The sequence below is a fragment of the Sceloporus undulatus genome, chromosome 1 (assembly GCF_019175285.1).
Source record: "Sceloporus undulatus isolate JIND9_A2432 ecotype Alabama chromosome 1, SceUnd_v1.1, whole genome shotgun sequence".
Lineage (NCBI taxonomy): Eukaryota > Metazoa > Chordata > Lepidosauria > Squamata > Phrynosomatidae > Sceloporus > Sceloporus undulatus.
The window spans coordinates 63,935,976-63,954,001 of NC_056522.1; the positions used below are offsets into that span (position 1 = coordinate 63,935,976).

At 43.8% G+C, this 18,026-nt stretch overlaps 1 protein-coding gene across 1 annotated transcript in view; it reads left to right on the forward strand.

Annotated features, from left to right (window-relative positions):
- The first annotated feature begins 3,153 nt into the window (after window positions 1–3,153).
- Window positions 3,154–18,026, forward strand: part of AKT3 (AKT serine/threonine kinase 3) — a 206,292-nt gene continuing 191,419 nt past the window's right edge. Inside the window, 1 exon segment of the mRNA XM_042446913.1 lies at window positions 3,154–3,697. The gene's annotated coding sequence lies outside the window, so the exon portion shown is untranslated.

The following is an 18,026-nucleotide window of genomic DNA, read 5'->3' on the forward strand; positions in this document are numbered from 1 at the left end:
CACATCCCCCCCCTTGGAATTCTTTATTCTCTAACAATCACTTTTAACTGAAAATAAAAAAGGCTATGTCTTCACAATTAAGCTGCAAATATACTAGCAAATTTATAGTTTCATCTTAGCTTAGGTGACCAAATGCATCTGAGGAAGTAGACTGAGGTCTACGAAAACTCGTGCTGCCAACTTCTTTCTTTCAGTGAGTCTCAAAGGTGCTACAAGATCTCTCTACATACTGATTCTACAGACTAACATGGCTATATCTTTGAATTCTCTCACCTTCAGTAGTTTCAGTTGAGACATTCATTTCCATTCCTCTCAAACTTAACTTCCGCTCTTTACTTAGCTGTAGACTCACTTTATTGGGCTAGATTTGGAATTACTGAGAGAACGTAAAGTGCTTTGGAAGCTTTCTTATTTAATTGCTTTGTTTTGAATTTAATGTTATACATCAATCTGGGAATAATTTGATTTAAAAGTTTATATTTATATTGTTTTAAAATAAATCTGACAGTCAAATTAGATTGGTTTTTTAAAAAAAATCTTTGCTTCTTCCTGTCTTGATGGCTTTAACTAATGGTTTTAATGATTTATTTTCTATTTTATCATTGTTATAATTAGTTATTTTGTTATATATGTAAGGAAGAGGGCAGGGGGGAATTATTTTTATTGTATTGTATTAGAGTTGTATTGGATTTTATGTGTGTATTGGTTTTTATCATTGTATTACTGTTTTGGATTTAATTGTGTTTGTGTGAACCACCGGGTTTTAACTTGGGTGTTTAAATAAATAACTAGCTGGGTGTCAATAAGGAGGCTATTCTACAGCTAAAACTGTGATCCATTTGGATTTCAAGATGGTTTTTGAACCTGAAATCTGCTCAGAACATGGCTTTTATCACCTTAATATTCAACAGTTTTAATTATTACAAGCAAATGCTGAAAATACGGAATGAATAAAACCAAAGACAGCGATGGTGTGGGACAGACCTCGAGAATAATTGTGATTATTGCTACCAGTTTTTATCAATAATTTGAGTGTATATTGAAAATAACAATGATGTAACCTGTAGAGAAGGAAAGCGGGGGAAGAAAAAGAAGTATTGTGGCACAGTCCATGCAAGTTACTATTCATTTCCCCATACCTTATCAGAGGAAGTGAACTGATATTCAGGAAAATTTAGACTGAAATAAACCAGTCTAAAAACTGCAATGGAGTAGCCAGATAGAGTATCCATTTAGATGAAATTCTTCCTTTTAAACTCAAATGGTCCGAAAGAGCAACTAAGGTCTGTCTTTTGGTAGGTGAAACGCCTTGCTCCTGTTTCACAACTCTCGTTCTTGCACTGAGCAACTTGATGGCACCACTTTCAAAACAACGCTGGACATTTTACTGCCATTACACAGAATTTAATCATTGGTTCTGGCCAGGGCTGAAAAGTGTAGGAAAATGGAGTTGTGGGTGATGCCTGCCTTATTTATTTTTGTATCTTGGTTATGAAATCATTTTAAACCTCTGTGAATGAAGGCCAAGGCATTCAGAGTTATCTGAAAATGAGGGGATCAGTCCTTTAGAAGAAATTTGGAGTAAGTGAGAGGAGTATGTGAACTACATACATATTTAGTATACAAAGGGACCTTGCAGCACACTTTTCAGACTTAACTGGGTCAAAGAGGTTTGTAGCTTCAGCTTTGTAGACCCAGCCTATACATATTTGTTAGCATATGTGCCCTTACCTCACCGACAGATTTAGCATGGCCATCCAGGGGGGATATACTGTATTTACAAAGCACAGCATCATCCCAAATCCACCAAAGAGGGATACCTTTATGGGGCCAGCCAAGATGCACATCATACAAGCTTTCGAAGCTCCGCTGGCTTTTTTGCATGGTGTTTGCAAGGCTGAGCATGGCATCTGGAGGGACAACGCAGCTACCTCTTCTTGTAGCAAGCCGCCCCAGGAGCTTTGTTGGGGGCGGAATATATAAACCTATGGACATTGCCCAGGCTGAGAGAAACGCTCTCAAGTTAGAGAACACGAAGTTATACAGAACAACATGAAAGCCGCCTTGAATTCCGTTTCAGGAGAATGGCGAGCTATAAATCACTTAAAGCAGGGAATGAATAAATAAATGGGGATTAAATCTCAGCCATCTTGCAGCTAACCCAACCCCCCTCCCCCCATGACTATGGAAGGGGATCCAGGCTCAGAGTTGGCCCCCAAGCCAAGGGGAACGGACGTCCTCCATTTCCGGCTTCCGTCCGGGAGGGATTCCAAAACGTCCTCCATTCGCAGCATGACTAAAAGAAGCATGAACTGATGTGTCTACGAGTTCAAAGATATAGCCTTGTGAGTCTGGAGAAAGATCTTGTAGCAGCTTTGAGTCTAACGGGAAAGAAAGAAGTTGGCAGCAGGAGCTTTCCTAGGCTCAAGTCTACATCCAAATGCATCTGGGGAAGCAGACTTGCTGCCAGCCTCTCTCTCTGAGTGAGTCTCAAAGGTGCTACAACAAGATCCCTATGTCTACGACTTCAAAGATATAGCCGTGTTAGGTCTGTGGAATCAGTCTGCAGAGAGAAATCTTGTAGTACCTGCGAGACTCACTGAAAGAAAGAAGTTGGCAGCAGGAGCCTCCCTGTAGACTCAATTTCATTTGGAGGTAGACTTGAGTCCAAGCTGCTGCTGCCAACTCCTTTCTCCCAGCGAGTCTCAAAGGCGCTGCAAGACCACGACCTACGAGGGGTTGTTCTTTGTGGTTTATGACATTTGGCCACGCCGTTATTTTCTTTCGTCGCGCCCTCCACTTTGCCGGCGCTTGGTCCTCCTTTGCGGTGAGAGAGAGAGAGGACACCTTCCAGTCCCTCAGGAGCTCCAGCTCGTCGTCTCTGGTCCTTCTCCCCTCCAGAGCCACTGGGATGGCGCCTGTGCTTCTCTTCTCCTCAGAATAGTGGCCCTTCTTCTGAGGGGGGCAGGTTTACCTCAGGAAGGCGTTCATCATCTCCTTCCTCTCATGAACCGGTTTGAGGGCGAGTTTCCCTCACGCCTCCTCCGTTCATCCCCTTCACCTCCGTCCCTCCCTCCCTCCCGCTCTGTCTGGCGGCCCCCGCCTTTTCGCTTTTCCCTCCCTGCTCTGTCTGGCAGCCCCCCCGCTCCCTTCCACACAGCGCCGCTTCTCGCGAGAACTGGGGGATGCCGATGCTGCTGCTTCTCCTGCCGCCGCCGCCGCCGCTCCTCTTGCCGCCGCCGCCGCCGTCTTGGAGGGGGAGACACTTCGGGGGGAGGGGAGCCAGTGACGTCGGGAGGTTTTCCTGAAAGTCAATAACGCCGCGACTGAAGAGGTGGAAGAAGAAGAAGAGGCAAGGAAGGCTGCCCCCCCCCCCCGGGCGGCCCTTGGGTCTACGGGAGCCGGGAGCAGCCTCGCCCTGAATTCCGCGAGCTGAATAATAGCGGCGGGGGGGAGAGAGACAGAGGCGGCTATCTATATGTCGCCCTCTTTATCCCCCACCTCCGACCTCGGCCGCGAACGCTGAGGTCGGGGCAGAGAAAAGAGGCCGCGAGGGACCACCTAACCCGGCAGGGGGGGGACTGAGGAAGAGGGATTGAGGGAGGCCCCCCCCTGCCTGGAGAGACTGAGAGGACGCCGCAGCCGCCAACGGCGAAGACCAACGGTCAACTGCCAACCGCCCCCGACTGGTCTGCAGGTAATAAAAGAGAGAGAGAGAGAGAGAGAGAGAAAGGAAGGAAGACGAAGCGGCGCGTGAGGAGTTGGGAGCTGTCACTCAAAGGGAGGGGGAGGGGCGCGGAGGGGGGCCGTGGCGGCGGCGGCGCGTGCTGCTAGGGATGGCGGTTGGGCGCTGGCTGCTGTGTCTCGGGGCACGTGAGGTGAGGGCGGGGGGAGGGGGCGGGGCGGGGCTGCCAGGCTCGGAGTCAGAGATGCCGCCACTGGTCACAGCCACGCGCCCCTCCCCCGCAGCCACTCAGTGGCGTTTATCAGACGAGCTCTTAAAGAGGTACTATTCCAGTGTGACTCCTCTAGCTGCCTCCTGTTGCATGCTGGGATTGGCAGTTTTAAGGAGGGGTATTTAGAATTCTCAGGCAGAGAAGTTCAACTCCTTAAAACTGCCAATCCCAGCATGCAACAGGAGGCTGCTAGAGGAGTCACACTGGAATAGTACCTCTTTAAGAGCATAGTGTGATAAACATCAGTGTCTCCTTGCAAAACAACAACAACAACAGCAACAATAAGAATAAAGGGGTAAAGAGGTGGCCGCCGGGGAAACCATTTCTTGTCAGCGTCGTGTTCTTGTTCTGCTGACGGAGGGAAGGAGGGGGCGTCGCCGCCGCCGCCGCCTTCCCAGCTCCCCTCAGGCTCCCCCTCGTCTCTCACTGTGGCAAACCAGGCTTCGGCTATAACAAGACCAGCCCCCCCCCCCCCAGCCATTACTTAGGCGGGTGGCAAGCGAGGGTTAAAAGATATAATAAGACCTCTCCCCCGGCCAGCCATCACAGTTGCAAGCCAGGCCATGCCCAGAGCACCCCGCCACCCACCACTGAGAGTGTGCTTACAATATACAGTATATTAAGGCAGGCTTAAAATATATAATAAGACCTCCCCTGCCATCACTTAGGCGGGTGGCAAGCGAGGGTTAAAAGATATAACAAGACCAGCCCCAGCCATCCCAGCGGCAAGCCTGGTTTAAAATATGACAAGACCACCCCGTCATCCATCACTTCAGGTGGCAAGGCAGGGTTCAAATATACAATAAAGCCTCTCAAGCCATCATCACACACAGTGGCAAGCCAGGCTTAAATCATAAACTGTAACAAGACACACACAGCACCTTCACTTTGGGTGGCAAGCAAGGGTTAAAAATAGATACCCCCCCCCCTTCTCAGCCATCACTTATGGTGGCAAAGGAGGGTTAAAATAAAAGTGTACATCTGCTTCCCCTCAGCCATCAGATAGGGTGGCAAGCGAAGGTTAAAATATGACAAGATTTCCCCCCTCAGCCATCACTTAAGGTGGGCAAGGGAGGCTCAAAACATTACAAACCCTCCTCAGCCATCACTTTAAGTGAGGCTCAAAACATAACCAGACACTGATGGTGGCAAGGGAGGCTTACAATGTAAGCTTTCCTTTCCCTCGGCCATCATGGCTTACAGTGGCCATGGCTTAAAATACCACATTTACCCAGACACCAAGCCAGCCAGGCTGGCCGGTGTTTTTGGCGGGGCCTGTTGGGGCTCTCCTTGTCGAGACAGGGAGGTTATGTAACATTAGGAGACTCGCGGATGGAGGGGAGGGGAGGGGAGGGGAGGGGAGGGGAAGGGAAGGAGGCCACGAGGCACAGCACACAACGCAGGCGCAGGCAGCAGGAGGCCGCTCTGGATGGAGGAGGATGCTGGAAGGATGTTAATAATAACAATGATGGGGAAGATGATGATGACGGTCTCTCCAACCCCTCCTCCCAGTTCTTGGGTCACTGGGCTTCCTCTTTCTCTGTCTGGTCCTCCCCTCCCTTTCCCAGGCCTCTGGCTTGTTTTGGACTGGAGTTAAACATATATAATAAATGGCAGTCGTTAATGAGTAATAAATGTTTTATCGTCTCGTTAAAACGTGGAGCCCGTGTGCTAAGAATAGAAGTAGGAAAGAATAGCCTGTTCTTCCCTAGCAGGGCAATGCTGAAGCGATGATACTGCTGCTGCTGCTGCTCCTGCTGCAAGTAAACAAACCAGCCTCCTCCTCCTCCTCCTCCTCAGCATCCGGCAGCCATGGCGGATGGATGGGTGGATGGCCTCGCACATGCTGCAGTTGATGTACCTTATTCTTCCTCAGGCGGGCTATCCCACCTCCTGCTTGTACTGACCATGGAAAAGGACACATACTATACGATTTGAGGCAAAGGCCTGACCTTATCAGCCTCTGAAGTTTGTCTGTCCTTTCAAAACATACAGGCCCTTCTTATCCGCTGACTTTTTTATCCACATATTCCAGCATCCATGGCTTGAAAACAGTAAAAAAAAAAGGTATAAATTTCAAATACCAAACCTTGATTTTCCGTTTTATATAAGGGACACCATTTTACAATGCCATGTATTTAATGGGACTCGAGTGTCCACGGATTTTGTTATCCATGGGGGATTCTGGAACCAAGCCCCACTGGATAACAAGGGCCCAGTGTAATCTAAAGCACAATAATATAACAGTCTAGTACCATGAATATATATATATATATATATATATATATATATAGTTACTTTACAAATCACTTCAAATCCCTACTTTGTCCTGTTCAAACAGTGTGATGTTTTCCCATGAGAATTCAGTTGTGGTTGCTCTTAAATCTACACATGTTATGGCATAATTTTGGGAATTAGGACCAGTGGAATAACCCCAGTGTTTATTTCTTCTGTCTTAATCCAAGTCTTTTCTTTTAAAAAGGATTTGTACTCTATTTCAGAAAAAGAATCCTATTTTTGAAGTAGATAAACTTTCTTAATATTGAGTAACTTTGTATTTTAAAGTTCTGGCAGGATCAGGGACCCTGGAACTGTTTGTAAACTCTGGTGGTGGGTTCAATAGTTTTCAAGCAGATTTTGAAATTTGCCTACTTGCAGGGGAGGCCATATTACTTTTCCCATCTATTTTTATAAATGTATTATAAGCAGGAGGTGTACAGTGGGCCCTTGGTATTCACTGGGGTTTGGTTCCAGGACGCCCCGTGGATACCAAAACCCATGGATGCTCAAGCCTCATTATATACAACCTGGTACTAAAATGCTGTCCCTTATATTAAATGGCAAAATCAAGGTTTACTTTTGGGAATTTATCATAGAATCATAGAATTGTAGAGTTGGAAGAGACCACAAGAGCCATCCAGTCCAACCCCATTCTGCCATGCGGGAACTCTCAGTCAAAGAATTCCCGACAGATGGCCATCAAGCCTCAGTTTAAAGACCTCCAAGGAAGGAGACTCCACCACTTTCCGAGGGAATGTGTTCCACTGTCGAACAGCCCTTACTGTCACAAAGTTCCTTCTAATGTTGAGGTGGAATCTCTTTTCCTGTATCTTGCATCCATTGCTCTGGGTCTTGTTCTCTGGAGAACAAGTTTGTTCCCTCCTCAATATGACATCCCTTCAAATATTTAAACAAGGCTATCATATCACCTCTTAACCTTCTCTTCTCCAGGCTAAATGTCCCCAGCTCCCTAAGTTGTTCCTCATAGGGCATAGTTTTCACACCTTTCAGCAGTTTAGTCACCCTCCTATCTTTTTGTTTATATTCACAACCTGTGGATGGTTGAACCTGTGGATAAGGAATCTCTGGATATGGAGGGCCAGCTGCACTTAGAAGTCTCCTCCACATGGACATTGTAGCTCACTGCCAAGTAAGTGTGCATAGAAGACACTGCAGGCCTCCTTTGTTGTTTTTGCAAGGGCTCAACAACAGTTGCAACCCTAATAGTTTTTTTTAGTGCTTGATCATTTAGTACACTTCTGATGGATACTTCCTGAGAAAGCTCACCTACACAGAAGGCCTAGTCCTAGGGAGGGCTTAAGCTGCCCCTTCCCCTGCTGTTCCAGGGTCTATGGGCAGGATTAAACCGTTATCATTTTTACATACACAGTTGTTTTAAGGAAGTAAATCTAACATCTGACTTGAATGTATGAATAATTCATTTTAGAAGTGGATGTATCATTTGCAATGATACTTAAGAGGATGTCTCTAATCTTTCTGGTGTGTTCATCTGGGAAACACTGATAATGCATAGGTGTACCTTTCCTACCCTAGTTGGCATATATACACAACAAAAAATATTTGTAGTACAAAAAGAGCTATAATATTTTCATTATGTAGTTTTTATTAAATATATCACAAACAAACACCTTAATGTTGTTTTGTACATTTTTCCCAGTTAAAAGTATACTCCTGCTTGTATGGTGCAATTTAGACATGACCAAAAATGTGTTTTTTTCCCTACAAATAAATAAAGCCATCCTGCTTAGATTCCTTTAAAATGATTCTGTTAGTAGTTGTGTTTGTTTTCCTGCAGAGAGTTTTAGGTTGACCCCAATATCTTTAATTGGATTGGACTGCTAATTATAATGTATGCATGTCCTGATTGGCTGAAGTGTACATGGATGCTTACACAAGTACTTCAGAAGAATTATCTGCACTGTATCAGATGTTCTGCATATGGGTATTCCATTAAGAAACTCTTTGAAGAAAGTCATTTTCTATACAGGCACCAAGTTTTTCCTTATTTTTCTATAGCTAAGTATTTTCATGTTGGCTTCTCCCAATTTTTAACTTTTAAAAATACTATTGAAGTGGTATTGAAATGGTAATGAAAACATGCTTATGAGGAAGTAGGCTCATGTCTATGAAAGCTCATGCTACCAACTTCTTTCAGTTTGGCTGCATCCACTCAGTTTGGCACCGCTTTAACTGCCCTGGCTCAAAGCTATGGAATTCTGGGAGGAGCTCTGCTCCGCTCTGGGCCCCACAACAAACTCCAACTCCCAGAATTCCATAGCCTTGAGCCAGGGCAGTTAAAGTGGTGCCAGACCGGGTTATTTCTCCAGTGTGGATGCAGCCTTCATCTCAAAGGTGCTACAGAATCCTTTTGCATATTGAAATGGTTGTTACAAATATTGCTTTTCTGAGATACAGTATTACAGAGATTGCTGTAGTAGTTGAATTCTTTGAAACATTTTTCTTCTGTTGATAGGGAAGCAAGCATTCTGGTCTACTGCATGTTTACTTGGAAAAAAATATCACTGGGTTTAATACAACCTGTTCCCAAGAAGGTTTGCATAGGATTAGACTCAAATCATTTATTTGATTTTAATTTAAACAATAGCATTTGCAATGATAGGGGTTTTTTTTTAAAAAAAAACATCATTTCCAGTTGTTTTTGCTCAGAATCATGTCCTGCTCAGTTGAATTTTATTTCTCCAAAGAAGTACATATGATAATAGCTTTCACATGTTGTTATATTAGCTTAATTCCAGTTGCTCATCCCAAGTAGAGTAGATCCATTACATCAGTGGGATTTACATACATGTTGAAGTTACTATTCAGTAATTGCTTTATGTGTCTAGTTTAGCTGGGACTAGCTATTGGATTTAGGCCATTGATTGGTTCAAAAGTGAAAACGTTAGTAGCATAAATGAAGATATATACAAGCCTTTTTTAAAAATGAATAGAAACAACATATACCTTAAGTCTTGAACAAAACCTGGCATATGTTGAAGTTGTTTAATTTATAACAATCAATTGTTAGATTTATACTTTTTCACTTTAAAGTAAGCAAGCTGTGAAAATAGGAATTTTAACCAACAATCCTAAATTACTTATTTGGAAATTAATGTCTTATTAAGTGGCATTTATTTCTTATTATCTCCAAAATGTATCACATATCACCTCAAAAGTGAACCTCAAGGAATTTAGTGGGATTTGTTCCCAGGTAAAGGTATAAAGCGTATTTCCAGTTAAGGTTGTATAATTAATGCAATTAAGGGTGGAGGCCTCTCATTCACAGGATTGTCATAAATTTAACTTGATGTTGCATAAGAACAACATAAGACTAGGATCCTAAGAACAATATGTAATATAAGAATACATCCCTGCCTGTTCTTTCCCAAACAGAGCTCTTTTGAATGCAAATGTAACTTGCATAGGTTTGTACTAAAAAACCAATCTTCTAAACAAATACTTGTTGGCCATCCACATTTGCCACTTTGACTTTGGGAATTTGATTATATGTTCTCTGTAGGAATCTCTAGGTCCTCAGCATGACTCTATTGTTAGCTTCTGCCAAACGTCATGCTGGGGGACCTAGAGATTCCTAGAGAGACACTTCTCTAGGCATTTGCAGGTCTTCCAGCACAATTATATGTCTAGCCTCTGGCAGATGTTAACCATAGGCCTGTTACAGACAGCCCAAATAAAGCTGCTTTGAGTCACAGTGGAGGTATGGTGTTTCAATGATGCATGCATCCTAAGAGTCCAGAAGTTGCACCAAAGCCACGCTCCAGCCCTAAGGACTGGAGCGTGGCTTTGGTGTGGCTTCTGGACTCTTAGGACGCATGCATCATTGAACATCATACTCCACTGTGACTCGAAGCAGCTTTATTTGGGCTGTCTGTAACAGGCCATAGTGTTGACCTGGAAGACATAGAGATTCCTAGAGAAGTGTCCTCTCTGGTTAGAACAGTTAGTAGATCTGTAAGCAGTATACAAATGTACTTGCTATTGCTATTATTTACATCATTATCATAATTTGTCCCATGCTTTGAAATCTAGAAGAAATGTCATTCTCAGGAATTTTTGAAAGAAATTTTTTAGCAACTTCTTTTTACTCAGCCTTTTTCAAGCATTTCCTGACTGTGATGCTTTTAGAGCTTGGTACTAATGCTCACTTACATCCTCAGTATAGGAGTTTGTTAGAGGTATTCTAGAGAAGTGCTGTTGTTTTTGCTAGTGACATGTATAAAGTTACTTGTTTGTCCTGAGCCTGAAAGAAATTGATGCCTTTGGAAAAGATCTAGCTTAACTTGTCATTAATAATATATGTATTTCAGCCTTTCCATTGACTTCACAAGATACTGTTTCAGGCCTTCAGTGAATGTATACAGCAATTGTCATCTTAAAGTTAATGGCTGGCATCCAGTTCAGTATTTGTGAATTCATACGATACACTTGGAATCCATAATTTTTGGGAATTCATATTTACGAACTTGCTTCAGTGCAAATGACCAAAAGTGCTTCCCTAAACCCTACAGTCTAAGCCTTATACCTTTGCCAATGGAAGGTTTTCCAAAGTGCTAGGGAGCGATGGGCAAAGGAGCTTCCATTCCTCTCCTAGTAGTGAGGTGCTCTGCAGCAGCAACTGTGACAGTCTCAAAGCATCTTGTTGTCTCAAAGCACTTCACTGCTGAGACTAAAGCTTTTTTTGCTCACCACCCATTCCCTAGTGTTTTGAAAAACCCTCCATTAGCAGAAGTGCCAGGCTTATATGATAGGGTGCAGGAGTTGGATAAAGAGACTCAGAGCTCTGTCATTGTGATGACATCTGATGGTGCAGGATCTCAACTGCTGGTCATTAAATGAACAATCATATTTTTCAATTCTCAAAAATTCTTTTTTTTTTTTTTTTTTTGCCAAACATTATCTGGCACAAGAAGAACACTGGATGTTTGATCACATTTGTTTATAAATCATTTTCACTATCTTAGGCATGACTACAGCGTTGTAAACAAACACGGTAAGAAAAATGTAAAAACAGATTTTGATGATTTCAGAAATTAAAAATGTATTGGCTTGGATTATTTTTGGCTCCTTCATTTAGGTAAGAGGCATGATTTTTGCCAGTTCTCCCCAAAATTCTTACATCGTATTCTGTGCCATTCCCAAGGCTCCCCATGCTCACAGTCATTTTCAGGGAGTGCCTGAAAATGCTAAAGATTGCTAATGGGGAGGGGTGTGGAAGGCTCTGTTCTGTGAATGTGAGTCCTGTTCAGTTCACAGAAGGAAACTGTGGACCAAAACACACTGGAGAAATAATCTAGTTTGAGACTGCTTTAACTGCCCTGGCTCATTGCTAGGGAATTCTGGGAACTGTAGTTTTGTGAGACATTTAGCTGCCTCTGTCAGAGAGCTCTGATGCCATAACAAGCTACATTTCCCAGAATTCCCTAGCACTGATTCCGGACAGTCAAACTGGTCTCAAACTGGATTATTTCTCTGGTGTGTTTTGCCTCTCTGTATCCAATGTTTTTTTAATATAAATCATGAGTATGGATGTTAGGCGTAAAGCTACTGTGTCATTCCTGTGTAATTTTTGGGAAGCCTCCGAGATTATAATTTCAAAGTCCTAGAGATTTCATACTGTTATATATTTTTCCTTAAAATCTCTGTCATATTTTGAAGCTAAGTTACTTTATAGTTTTCCATGGCAAGAGAGTCTATATTTCTGTCAGACTTACATATAGGAGAGCAGGCCTCAGTAGCAGTAGTCACAACTGAGTGAATTACTAGCAGATTGTGGAAATTGTTATCGCGCAGTTTCCATAAATATTTCGTTGTAGGACACAGAATCTTAACACTTCTTGGCCATTTGGATTGTCCTCATAGATGTATAGAGATGGTATTAAATTGCTTTATTAACACTTTTACAGAAAATACAGAGATATTGATAGTGGCATCATTTTTGGGGGGGTGCTTTTATGTAATGAGTAAAGTTCTCACCAGTACAAGGCAGACTTTATGGAAGCTTTTTCTGGATATTCTCTATACAGCTTCCCCTCTTTTCTAGCCACAGAATATTTCTCTGTCTTACTGTGGACTTCTACAGTATTTTGTACTTAGACCTAGTTGCTTTGAAGGATACTGAGCTGGTTTCAGATGTATTAAGATCTTTAGGTTATTTTTATTGAGCCCCTCCATGGTCTACCTTAATAATAATAATAATAATAATAATAATAATAATAATAATAATAATAATAATTTATAGCCCGCCCAATCACAAGGAATCCAGGCGGGTTACAACAGTAAAAATAAAGAGAATAAAATAAAATACAATAAATAAATAAAATACAATAAAATTAAAGAGAGCAAAGTGAGTACATTCACAGTTAGGCCTGATGGAAGTTGGGCCTCTCTTTTTCACTCCCTCTCAGGTCTGATGATGATGTCATGGAGGGAGGGCTCTTCTTCTTGAGGCAAGGATTTTATTTTAATTAATTTTAATTTAATTCTTCTCATTAAATTTAAGAGAAGAATTGGTGGACAGAGTGACATAAGTCACAGTAAATGGGGAGTAGAACTAGGTAGGGAAGGCCTGCCGGAAGAGATCCATCTTAAGAGCCTTCTTAAAGGCTGTAAGAGTAGAAATGTCACGGATCTCCTTCTGCAGGTCATTCCATAGCTTCGGAGCTGCGATGGAAAAGGCCCTCTGGGTGACTGAACTTAGCCTAGATTTTATTGGCTGAAGTAGATTCTTCCCCGAGGACCTTAGAGTGCGGGACGGACAGTATGGAAGTAGGCGATCTCTTAAGTATTCTGGACCCAAGCCATGTAGGGCTTTGAAGGTAATCACCAACACCTTGTACCTTGCCCGGAAACTAATTGGCAGCCAGTGAAGGGATTTCAAAACCGGTGTTATGTGATCGGTACGACAAGTACCTGTAATTAACCTGGCTGCCATATTTTGTACAAGTTGAAGTTTCTGAACTTGGCACAAGGGTAGCCCCATGTAGAGCGCATTACAGAAGTCCAATCGAGAGGTGACCAGCGCATGTACAACTGTTTCAAGGTCTCCCTGCTCCAGGAAGGGGCGCAGCTGGCGTATCAGCTGAAGCTGATAACAAGTGCTCCTGACTGTCGCATCTACCTGAGCTGTCAGGTGAAGCGACGAGTCAAGGAGCACCCCTAAGCTGTGGACAGAGTCTTTCAGGGGAAGTGTGACCCTATCCAGAACTGGCTGACATAATTCCATACCTGGGCTTGGGTTTCCTATAACGAGTACCTCCGTCTTACCTGGATTCAGCTTGAGTCGGTTTTCCCTCATCCAGTCCATTACCGCCTCAAGACAGGCATTCAGAGGAGAGATGCCATCCATAGTCACTGCATCAGTTTGAGACATAGAGAAATATATTTGGGTGTCATCAGCGTACTGATAACATCCTGCCCCATGTCTCCGGATGATTTTTCCCAGCGGCTTCATGTAAATGTTAAACAGCATAGGAGACAATATTGCGCCCTGGGGTACACCAAATTTTAGCTCTTTTTTAGAAGAGCAACTCACTGCCATTGTCACCAGCTGCTGCTGATCCTTCTCCTCTGTCTCATAATTGCTGCACTTGCTTGCCTGGTAAAGAGCCTATGAAGAAGCAGGATCCTTCTCACCCTCTCCATTGTATAGATTAGAGCAAGAGGCAGGTAAGCAAATAAATAATTTTGAGGGGCTTTCAGCCTCAGGGAAAGGCAGTGGCAAACTTCCTATGAACAAATCTGACAAGAAAACAACTTGAAGACACACAGCAATTTGGCAGTGATAGTGAGCCCTTGCTAGAATGTGAGCTTTTATCAGATATGCCACTTCTTGATAGTAGCCTTGAAAAAGTAGTTGAGAGGCTATTTTTTTTCCTTCTAACTTTTTTTCTTCTTCCAGTCTGACAGATATGAGACAAGTCACTTTGTTTAACATGGTATAGACAATGGACATAGGTGTTTTGAAAGTTGCATAGGTTCTGCGCAGGTTGATTTGTGGATGCAATTTCTGCCTGTTAAGATGCCATGGCTCTTCCCATAGCCTCTTCACACTAATGCACTCCAAACTCAAGAGAGATGAGTGGCAATTGTACCTTGGAACTTTCTGTTACTGAATGGTGAAGTACTTGCTCCCCTTCACTGAAAACAGTTCAGTGCCGGGACAGTTTTTATAGTTTATAGGGGGCTGTATAGTTTGTACTGAAGTAAGTTAAATTTTCTTCAGTCATCTTGCATATGCACTAAGTCAAGTACTGTTTCTTTCTGTCATTGCATAAAGGCCTAATGCTAGGGGATACATTACTGGTATTCAGTGATTGCTTATGTAGCACACTTCAGATCAGTCTGTTCATGAGTCAACACTGAGGAAAAGAAAACCTTTTTCCTTTTGACTTTTTAAAAAAATATGCAGAAATTTGAGCTGAGAATCAAAGGCACCAGTCCTCTAGGAAGAATTATTGAGAGAGATGTTACAGAATCTGCTGTTATATATTGATAATGGGCAAACATTGCCCTTTTCTGACTCAGAAATAATTACTTTTTTACAGTAGTTCCTTTGAATACTCCCTAAAGGTCTTTACATGTTGAAATGTTAATAAATATTACACAGCATCTCAGAAGAATGGATATGGAAGACCTATTTCAATATACTGAAGCTAGACATTTTACAGTTAATAACGGCAAAGATTTCAAATTTGAAGCCTATGTTTTCTTCACATTTTCATCTTTAATTGAGTTTATATCATTTTATGGGGCAGGGCTAAATCTTCATCTGTGCTTTCATTTAATAATTATTTTCTTGTGGGCACAATATGAGTCCTAAAAGATTACTAAAATCTGGTTCAGCTTTGCAAGTCTTTGAGTTTAAAAGTGTTAATTTGTCTGTTTGCCTGCCTATTATGCTGTACAAATACTTGATGTCAGAGTTACCATAGCAATAGCAGCTTCATTTATACACTGCTACCTCGGGTTACGAAATTAATTCGTTCCGCTATTCCTTTCGTAACCCGAAAATTTCGTAACCCGAAACACATTTTCCATTGAAAATAACTAATGCGTTCTATGACCTCAGACTGAACCTGCAAGTCAAAACAAAGGTACAATAGAGGCCCATTAAGCTAAGTACCCTACAATACAAGTTGCCTGAGGCACTAAAGAGCTTAACAATGACTTGCAGGTCCATTCTAAAGTTTCTAAAGGATAAAGAAAAAAAATGTTTTTGACTTATCTTTGCTGGTCCTGGCATCTCAGAGTGAGGCAGGAGGAGGAGGAGAGGGGCAGCCAAAAAAAGCCAAATTTAAACCAATTCAACCAATTTAACCAATTCAGCCAATTTAGGCAATTTAACAAATTCAGCCAATTTAGGCAATTTAACCAATTCAGCCAATTTAGGCAATTCAACCAATTTAACCAATTCAGCCAATGTAGCCAATGCAACCAATTTAACAAAGTTAACCATTTTAATAACAATTTTTTTTTTAAATTTGGTGTTTTTTTTAAGGGTCACCTTTTTTTTAAGGGTCACCTTTTCCCTTCTTGGATGACGGTTCTCCCTCTCTGGTGAAGAACTGGTCCAAGGATGTCTGCTTTTGCCGGGCCTTAAGCAGGTTCCTAAAATGGCTAAGGCAGACATTATCAAAATGTGCAATGGCATGGCTGGTGAGCACCTTCTCAGGGTGGTGCTTCTCAACATAAGAAGACACATTGTGGAATTGCCGCAAAATGTCTTTAATTTCTGCCGTTGGCAAAAATGCCCCCGCAGCCTCCTCCTCCTGGCCCCTGTCGAAATGGAGCACGTCCTCATCCACGGCCGAGTGTTGCATGGCTGCCAAGGCCTTCAGGTCCTCTGTTGTCAGGTCCTCGTTGTGCTCCTCGATGAGTTCCTCCACGTCCTCGTTGTCCACGTCAAGTCCCAGGGACCTTGCGATGGAGACAATCTCATGCACCTCTTCTTCTTCACCTGGCTCAGCACCCTCGGTCTGTGACCCTTCCAAGGAAGAAGCATCAGGCCACAGCTTCCTCCACGCAGCAATCAGGTTGCGCCTGGTGATCTCCTGCCAGGCCAAGTCCACCATCTTCAAGCACACGACGATATCAAAATGCTGCTTCCAGAACTCTCGAAGGATCAGCTGTGTGCTCTCCGTAACATCAAAACAACGCTTGAACAGGTGCTTGGTGTAGATCTTCTTGAAGTTGGCAATGACCTGCTGGTCCATGGGTTGCAAGAGGGAGGTCGTGTTGGGTGGCAGAAACTGGACCTTGATGAAGGAGAACTCTGCAAGGATGTCCTTTTCCAGGCCAGGCGGGTGCGCAGGAGCATTGTCCAAGAGGAGGAGGCACTTCAAGGGCAAATCCTCTTCCTCCAGGTACCGCTTCACAGTCGGGGCGAAGACACTGTTGATCCATTCCACGAAAAGGAGGCGTGTGACCCATGCGCGGCCATTGGAACGCCACATCACTGGCAACCTGTCCTTTTGAATGTTGTGTGCCTTGAAGGCCCTTGGATTTTCAGAGTGGTACACCAACAGGGGCTTGACCTTACAGTCCCCGCTGGCATTCGCACACAACGCAAGTGTGAAGCGGTCCTTCATAGGCTTGTGGCCTGGCAATCTCCTCTCCTCCTGGGTGATGTAGGTGCGGCGAGGCATCTTCTTCCAGAAGAGGCCCGTCTCGTCGCAATTGAACACTTGCTGCGGGACGTAGCCTTCCTCCTCCACCATGGCCTTGAACTCGATGACAAATGCTTCGGCGGCCTGGTGGTCTGCGCTGGACGCCTCGCTGTGATGGACGACAGAGTGGATCCCGGTCCTCCTCTTGAACCTTTCAAACCAGCCACGTGATGCTTTGAATTCCGGGGTGGCTGGCTCCTCCTGGGAAGAAGTTCCTTCGCCTGCCTCCTTGCTGGCCAGGTCTTCGAAAATGGTGGTGGCCTTCTCACAGATGACCGAGGTGGTCACAGTGTCCCCGACTCGCTCCTTTTCCTTAATCCAGAGGAGCAGCAGGCGCTCCATCTCCTCGTGCTTTGGTGTCCTCTGCTTGGCAATCGTTGTCACGCCTTTCGCTGGAGCCACAACGGCTCTGATGGCCTCCTTCTGCTTGAGGACAGTGCCAATTGTCGAAGGGTTTCGTCCATACTCCTTGGCAATGTCCACCAAGCGCACGCCCCTCTCATGCTTGGCAATGATTTCCTTCTTGTCCTCCAAGGACAAGGGAGCCCTCTTCTTTTTCTCACCGCCGCTTTTATCTGTGGCTTTCTTGGGAGCCATAGCTCAAGCCTAAAAAGGACAAAAGGCACAGGCACTGAGCAAAAGCCACAATTGGAAACCACCCCCACCCCTATGGTCACACTCTCTGGCCCAAACTTGCAAAACTCACACCCCACACTCTCAAATCATCACAGCCATGGCCAAAGCACCCCAGAACACAAACCCATAGGCCAAAACCCCCAAATCTGAAAATGCAACCCTATGGTGAGACTTTGAAAACAGCAGAGCCATGAAGAAAGCAAAGCAGCACCTGAAACCCAGAATCCACAAATCTTAAAATGCAACCCTATGGTGAGACTCTCTGGCCCACAGGGGACCATGTGCAAACTTTTAAAACTCAAACCCACACTTTGAAAACAGCAGAGCCATGAAGAAAGCAAAGCAGCACCTGAAGCCCAGAATCCACAAATCTTAAAATGCAACCCTATGGTGAGACTCTCTGGCCCACAGGGGACCATGTGCAAACTTTTAAAACTCAAACCCACAC